The 8,242-nt window shown below is 28.5% G+C and overlaps 1 long non-coding RNA gene across 7 annotated transcripts; it reads left to right on the forward strand.

Annotated features, from left to right (window-relative positions):
- Window positions 1-4,677: 4,677 nt before the first annotated feature.
- LOC145034331 (uncharacterized) lies at window positions 4,678-6,778 on the forward strand. Of its 7 annotated transcripts, none has more exons than XR_013678029.1 (6): window positions 4,682-5,052; window positions 5,137-5,178; window positions 5,260-5,326; window positions 5,432-5,502; window positions 5,585-5,667; window positions 5,828-6,778. It is a non-coding gene; the product is annotated as an uncharacterized LOC145034331 (long non-coding RNA). The 7 variants fall into 7 exon arrangements; XR_013678027.1 differs by having other exon boundaries at window positions 4,684-5,052; window positions 5,609-5,667; XR_013678032.1 differs by having other exon boundaries at window positions 4,686-5,052; window positions 5,432-5,667; window positions 5,828-6,223; window positions 6,499-6,778.
- Window positions 6,779-8,242: the final 1,464 nt, after the last annotated feature.

Genomic DNA, 8,242 nt, shown 5'->3' on the forward strand with positions numbered 1-8,242 from the left:
AAAAATCAACGTATTAAATCAAATTTTTGGAATTTTTTTTATAAAAATAATATTTTTTATTATTTTTTAAATGTAGATTTTTTTATTTCTTTGAAAAACATGAATTTAAAAAAAATGATTTTTTTAAACTGCAATTTTTTTTAAAAAAACGATACACTTTTAAAAATCAGTAAAATTTTAAACAAAAACTGGAATATTTAAAAGAAAAAAACTATAATCGTTTAACCAAAAAAATCTACGTTTTATGTGCATATATGCGTATTTTTTCAATGCAATAATGAATATTCTTTATACTATAATATTCGTAAGTAAATCATAAAAAAAATAAAAAAAAAATAAATAAAAAAACTCTCATTTTTATTACTAATCTAAAAACACAATAGTACACGTTTTTTATTCGATGCAACCTAAAGTATAAAAAACAAAAAAATGCTACAAAATTTCAAAATACTTTCATTTCTTCATGTCAAGATTTCCATATATTTTTTTTCAAATTTATCACTTTTCACGTTTTTAATATTTTCCATAAATTCTTCTAAATCTACAAAATAATAATAATAATAATAATAGTATTAATAATAATAATAAAATAATGCAAGAACACTAAAAAATACATATGTACATATCATGTAAGAAAATTAATGCAAGAACACTAAAAATTACATATGTACATATCATGTAAGATACACATGTTATTATATAATTTAAGATTCACATTTGATTATATAATGTGATATAGTGTGAAATTTATAAGAAAATTTTTAAAAATAATTAACAAAGAACATTCACACAAAATGCATGCGCACATATAGATGTAATTCCTATGGGATGCACTTGTGATTTATATGTGAATCACATGTAATTCATATGTGATTTACATGTGAATCACAAGTAATTTATATGTGAATTACATGTGACTTACATGTGAATAACATGTATTTCATATGTGATTCACTTGTGATTTACATATGAATTACATGCGAATTACATATGAATCACATGTAATTCATATATGATTCACTTGTGATTTACATGTGAATCACGTGTAATTTATATGTGAATTATCACATGTAATTCATATGTGATTCATTTGTGATTTACATGTCAATCACATGTAATTTATATGTAAATTACATGTGAATCAAATGTAATTCATATGTGAATTACATGTGATTTATATGTGAATAACATGTATTTCATATGTGATTCACTTGTGATTTACATATGAATTACATGTGATTTATATGTGAATCACATGTAATTCATATGTGAGTCACTTGTGATTTACATGTGAATCACGTGTAATTTATATTTGAATTATCACATGTAATTCATATGTGATTTACATGTGAATCACATGTGATTTATTTGTAAGTTACATGTGAATCATATGTAATTCATATGTGATTCACTTGTGATTAACATGTGAATCACATGTAATTTATACGTGAATTACATGTGATTTAAATGTGAATCACATGTAATTCATATGTGAGTTACATGTGAATCACATGTAATTTATATGTAAAGTATATGTGATTTACATGTGAACGGAAGTAATAGTGACATTCAAAACAAGTAAAAATCGATGAATGAAAATTTGGCAAAAGAAGTTTATTGAAGGAATTGACAAATTCTTCATTATAGTTAGCATTCCTATAGCATGATAAGATTAAGCACTAATGAAATTCTTCTAGCAGGAATATGGTGTTAGAACACATGCACTAGTGATAGCATACTATCTAGAGCTGCAAAAAAAAACTTTTCAAGAGCTCGTGCTTTAATGGAAAAGGAAAGAGGAAACCTACTTAAATCATTTGGGACTCAGGTTCTACTACAAACCATTATTATACAAATGTAACTGTATAGATATTTCAAATTAGTGTTTTAAAAATAGAAAGAGTTAAAGTACAAATAGAAAGTATTTTCAAATCTTGAACAGGTGGTAGAGCCATTAAGAGCAATGGTAATTGGAGCTCCACCAGAAGGTGCCCGTCATCTTGCTCAAATATATGATAGAATGAGACAAGAGGCTGAAGTATAGGTGTTCCATTTTTCTTTTTAATAAATGATTTTTTTTCATAATGGATAAAAAAGTAAAATATTTAATGACATTATCTTAATTTATAAGTTCTTGAAGTTTCAAGAATATCTGAATCTTTAAATGCTACATCACACCTTCATACTATTGATAATTGCCACAATGAAACCTGGATTGTTTGATGATTTTAGATTTTACATCAATCAAAGCATGTTGCTGCATCATAACTCTGAGGCAAAACACAAATTTCAATTCAAACAAGAATAGAATCGGAATAGGTAATTCTAAAGGGTAAAATCGTATATATATACTCATGGTGGAATTAAACTATCATATATGTGTCCATCGACGTTTGGTTCCATTGAATTTATCGAGAAAAGATGGAACGAGAATGCAAGAACTCCAATTAACAGGAGAATCAAGAAGGCGGGGATGTTTCCAAAGCAAAACGCAAACTCGAAGACGACAGTGACTGCTTGATAACAACGTCTACGGGTACTGCCGTTAACGATCATCAAATACCCAATCTGCAAGGTTTTGTGAGGGCATTAGAGATTTGCTAACACTTTCATTGTTAGCCAACAATCTAAAAACTAGAGAGTCGGTGGCCAAAGGCGACATGGATTTCGGACTGTGGTGCTTTTAAGGGAAACGAATCGACAGATGGAGAGAAGGTGAGTGATGATCTGCGATATGTAGTTGTGACTTTGGTTTTGGATAGAGAGAAATAAATTTGACGGTATTTAAGATTGGCAATTCCAATAAAACCCTTGGCTGAAAATACTTAAGATGCCCCTGCCACTCTTCTAAAATATGAGAAAATGAAAATTGTTCTTTTAATTAATATTCCAAAAAAAAAAAAAAATAATGGTCTAAAATTTGTTTGATTTTAAATGGTACTCCGCAACTTTATATTCCAAAGAAAATTATTATTCTACAAATAATATCAATAATTGGTAATTTTTTTGAAGTACATAATTACATAATTAATGATGATTAGTTTAATTAATATCTATTGAATTAAGGTAAATTACAGAGATGATGATTATTTGCTATCCAAGGGACATGAAAGCCTTGTATTTTTCACAAAGTAAGAGTATTCTCAATACATGCCTATTAAAAAGATATTATAATATTGTTCTCACATCATCTCCATAACATTACCACACCACAATTCTTTGGATATAGTTATTAGAGCAACTCCAATGCACCTGCAAATTTGTGTTTTGCATGCCTAAATTCCTCTTATGGACCTTTATATTTTCCTGTATTTTTGTGTAGTGCTACAGTAAGTCACCAATTTTATGTGGAACTGTTCATCACCACTAAACGTATATACATATTATAATATTACATATATTTAATAATAGGAAGCTTTACTTTTATAATTATAATATTAAAATATGTTTTTAGTGTTAGTATATAGTGTGTGGTTGGAGTTAAAAATGATTTTTGTGGGATTTTTACACAAAAATGGTGTGATTTATAGTGTTAACATTGGAGTTGGTCTTACTCCACATGATATATATATATATATATATATATATATATATATATATATATATATATATATATATATTATTTAATTTACTCCAACATATATAATTAATATTATACAAGTTAGTATTTAATTAATTAATTAATTATTCATATTAAATTAAAAAACCTTTAAAATAAAATAAAACATTCAACTACTAAAAATATGTTATAATTAAACTTAAAAAGAAAATAACAATTATTAAACTAGAAAATAGAAACTACAGTTTGTCGTCATTGCTTTGTTCGTGTTTTTTTGTTATATGTGTTCAGTCAAATCGTAACGTAGATTATGATTTTCTTTTTTATTTTGTATTTCTAAAAGAGTCGTGAAGTATGTTGGACTGACGACTTGTATTAGTACACGTAGATTAAGTACATCGTTTGAACTATAAATATAGATAGCCTTACAATCTTCTTTTATTATCATGTTTTGTAAAATGACAAATACAATCATTACCTTCTAATTTTGTCTTATCTCATTTTATTATGTGTTACTTGCTTTTGAGGACTCCAAACGTTTATTCCAAATCGTTCCTAGCTGGTTTTTGTGCTAACTCCAACAATTTTCATTTTCTTATATTCTAGATATAAGTATGACTTGACAAATGTAGCATATTCTAGATATATCCAATCACCAAATTAAAACAGTTTTTATCTTATTGTTAAAAATTGAAAACAAAAAAATACTAGGACGTTAGAAAGAGAAAATAAACAATTCTTAATCCTCATTTAACTCCTTTCCCTTTATTTTTAATGTACACTTTTTATCCTTGTTTTTAAAACTTTTTGAAAATAGATAATAAAAATGAATATATATATATATATATATATATATATATATATATATATATATATATATATATATATATATATATATATATATATATACCCATGAACAGTAGTTGATCTTTATTGGACCATAATATTTTTTTTATTTTTAATTATATATAGATTGAATTTGAAGTTCTTTTTGATTTTTTTTTTTTTTTTTTTGATTTTATTATTGGAATAGCAAAGTGTAATGAACTGTAATAAATGATTGCCACTTATTTTCCACCTATTCCTATAGGAAAACCACGCGGATTTACCCTAAAATCGATTGGTGTCATGCCTCCACCCACCGCTTTAAAGGCATCGGTGGTTCTTTTCTACCATTTCATCATCACCGAAAAACAATCTACGTCTTCTTGCCTCTCACCTCTTTGACGTCTCCCAATATCAGTCCTCTTGGATGTCGCTCATTGTCAGATCGAGCATGCCCCAACGTCGCACACTCCCATCTGCCACCACTGCGCCGTTGGCTCCTCTAGCACTGTTGGGGCCCTCTTCTTCATCTGAACGGTTAGAATTGTACTTTAAACAACGAAGGTGTTGTTTCGATTTTCTGCTTATAACTTTGAACTTTAATTTTCTGATTTTTTGTTATGAACATGCGATGTATGGCGTCGAGGATTGTTGGGTTGGTTGGAAAGGTAACCATTCAACCCTAACATATTTCATATTTGGATTGAGTTTTTATCACTCATATTTGGATTGTGTATCAATTTCACTTTCAGTCACGCTTTGACCTTGGGTTTAAGAAAATTTTAATCAGCCAGGTAATGGTTCCCTTTTTGTGTTTGACCTTTTCAATTAAATACCTCATCTTTACTCTCTCCCACCACCGCTCTCAATTTTAGGGCTTATGGTTCTTTTGTATAGCCTGGAAGGCGATGACTAGATGGCCGGAAGTGCTGGTCGTATAAGGTAGACGAGCGGTTCCAAACATATGTTTTTTTTACACGTCTCTAATCGGTTCCTTTATTTCTATCAGGTAACTTAATTTTTTTATTTATATTTTGCTCAAACTAGATCCTGGACATAATGAAATCGTGTGATTGTGTTACATGAAGTTGATTTATGTTGTTGTTAAGCAGCAATTGGTGCGTTTTCTATTTTTTTTTATAATTACTTAAATCTCCAGTGGATTATAGTCTATAAGATGTGGTTGAATTTTTGTTGAAGTTTGTGTGATTTTGGTTAGTAAAGATGAAATGAATAGGGGATATTTTGCTAATACGGGTGAACTCAAACAACATGGTCGTAAGGTAAGACAATTTTTAATAAATTATTAAAGAAAAATATGAGTTGTCATTGCCTTTGTTGTTAATTTAGTAAAATAACTCACAATATGAAACGATGTTATAATGTTGACTTTTTTTTCATTTGGTAGCTTAATGAGAATGAAACACCTTCATTTTTTTGTAGGAAATGATTGATTCTTGGAGTTTTCTTTTTGTTGAAGCTTTTAGGGACTAAGAGAAAGTTCAGTTATATGAGATATTGGCATTGCCTTCGTTATGAAATTTGATTGTTGCTCTTAGGATGCATACCAACTGCTCGATAAAATGTTTGAACCAACTTTTTCAAATTTTATTCAAACCGTTATTCAGGGTACGCTCATTTTTCCTTTGGGTATGCTTAATTATGAGATTCTACACCAGATATTATCCGACTATTGCCATGAAAGAATCACGGGTCTTTTGACTATATCTGTATGTGGTTGTGGTAGGGGAGTGTGGATGGGTATGTCGGTCGTTTTGAAGAAAACAATGAATTGGTTTACGTGTGACTGTATGTGTTTGTAGTAAGCCTTCAAGATTGGTATCCCACACTCTTCTTCAATTTCTAACGTTTTATTATGTTGTTATTTCTAAGCTTAAGCATTTTTTCCCAATCATGTTTTTGTTTATGCATTTTTCATTTTCGTTTAAATCTGTATTTTTATCAGTAAATAAGATGTGTCTTGCCAATATACAGTTGAAATTTTAACAAAAACAATAGATTAGTTCTTGAAAAGTGGTATAACAGGGTCAATGGCATGAAGTTCTTCAAAGTTAAGTTCCCCACCGGTAACTCATTTTTGAATTAATTTCCAGCTTGAAGACTGGGACGAGAAGGAATTCAAGTGATCATTTTATTGCTTTTATTTAACGCTCATCTTCAGTATCCACATCTACCAGCAATCGAAGCCAGTTTTGATGCAAAACTGACATATTTGCCGATGGAGGCATGTTTATATACTTATTATATTTATTTGTAATGAATAAGTAAGTTGTATATATAGGTTATGCTAACAGCAATTTGTGATTAAAGATTTATAGGATTGCTAATGGATGTTGATAATGATTCATCTATTTTAAAATTTATGGTAAACAATTGTAGCGTTGACCCTCAGTTTTCCTTATTTGGGCTGTCCTTGCAAAGAATCTTGTTGATTCTTCAGTTGTGGCATGGGTATAATTTATTGGTTTTTTTTAAGGAAAAAAATAGCGTGATAATCACAACATGAGGTTAATATTATTAAATACAAGTTGATTAAAGTATTTCTTTTTATATTAATGATACATAAAAAAAACTATTTGGTAATATTAAATTGAATACATGCAACTCCTGTTTTGGAATGCTAATTTATAGGGATGAGCATGGGTCGGTTTTTGGCTAAAACCAAACCAAACCGTAGAAAGTCGGTTTTTCGGTTTTTAAAACCATATAGGCTTTGTTTTTGCGTGGGTTGGTTTTTCGGTTTTCCAGGTTAGGTTTATGAGTTTTCCGTTTTAAACCGTGGGTTTATGAGCTTCTGTTTTTTTTTTTTTTTTTTTTTTTTTTTTTTTTTTTAATTTTTGGGTTCAAACCTAGTGAAAATACGCTACGATAAATAGTATTGTGTCTACTTTAAATATACTAAAATAAAGAGTACGAATTCTAGTATTATAAAAGCATAAAAGTATTCAAAAGATCAAAGTTTAACATCATTAACAGTTTGTTGAAAATAAACATAAAGGATTAAAGAGATAAAGTCTAAAGTCTAAAACTAAAAATTTAAATCATAATATAAATAATGTATATGTGGGTCGGTTCGGTTTTTATGGGCGGTTTTATACGTCAAAACCGAACCAAACCATTATTTTTCGGTTTTTGTAAAATTCAAACCTAAACCGTCGGTTATTGTTTTGGTTTTGGTTTTTCGGTTTCGGTTATGTCGTTTTTTTTTTTTTTTTTTTCGGTTTTTCGGTTCGGTTTTTGCTCATCCCTACTAATTTATATATAAATAAATTAAATGCTTAAAAGGGATTTTTGAATACTTGCAAAGAATCCTGTTTTGGAATTTAAGGATGTTTGGTTTAAGGGTAGATATGTTGTAGATTATAGACTTGAGCATTAGCATGCTACGGTGAGTATCTTTTGTATCTGCTACTATAATCTTTTTTTTTAAATATTTTATTGTTACAAATTTCTTCTCTTTATTGACATATGGATCCATAATGGTGTATTATTCTATTTCTTTCTATCACAACATTTTTTTTCCTTCTTTGGTTTAAGGTTTGTTATGGAAGAATACTTGATTGAAAAAGGAAGTAAGTTATAATGTCAATACACAAATACAAACAATGCACTTTAGTTTTTATTGGTATAGCAGTCTACTCTCAAATAAATCGTCAATAATAGCAGCAATGTATATGAACAAATATTATATATTTCTGATGAGGTTCCTTCTGTCATTTTTGTAAAAATATAAATAAATAAATAAAAAATTGAAGAAGTTGATTTGTTTGCAATCAACCGATGGCTTTCAACCCTGCAATGCAGAGACTCTTCACTAGTTTCTAATAAATTATACAA

Source organism: Lactuca saligna, chromosome 3 (assembly GCF_052625555.1).
Source record: "Lactuca saligna cultivar CGN05327 chromosome 3, ASM5262555v1, whole genome shotgun sequence".
In the NCBI taxonomy this organism is placed as follows: Eukaryota; Viridiplantae; Streptophyta; class Magnoliopsida; order Asterales; family Asteraceae; genus Lactuca; species Lactuca saligna.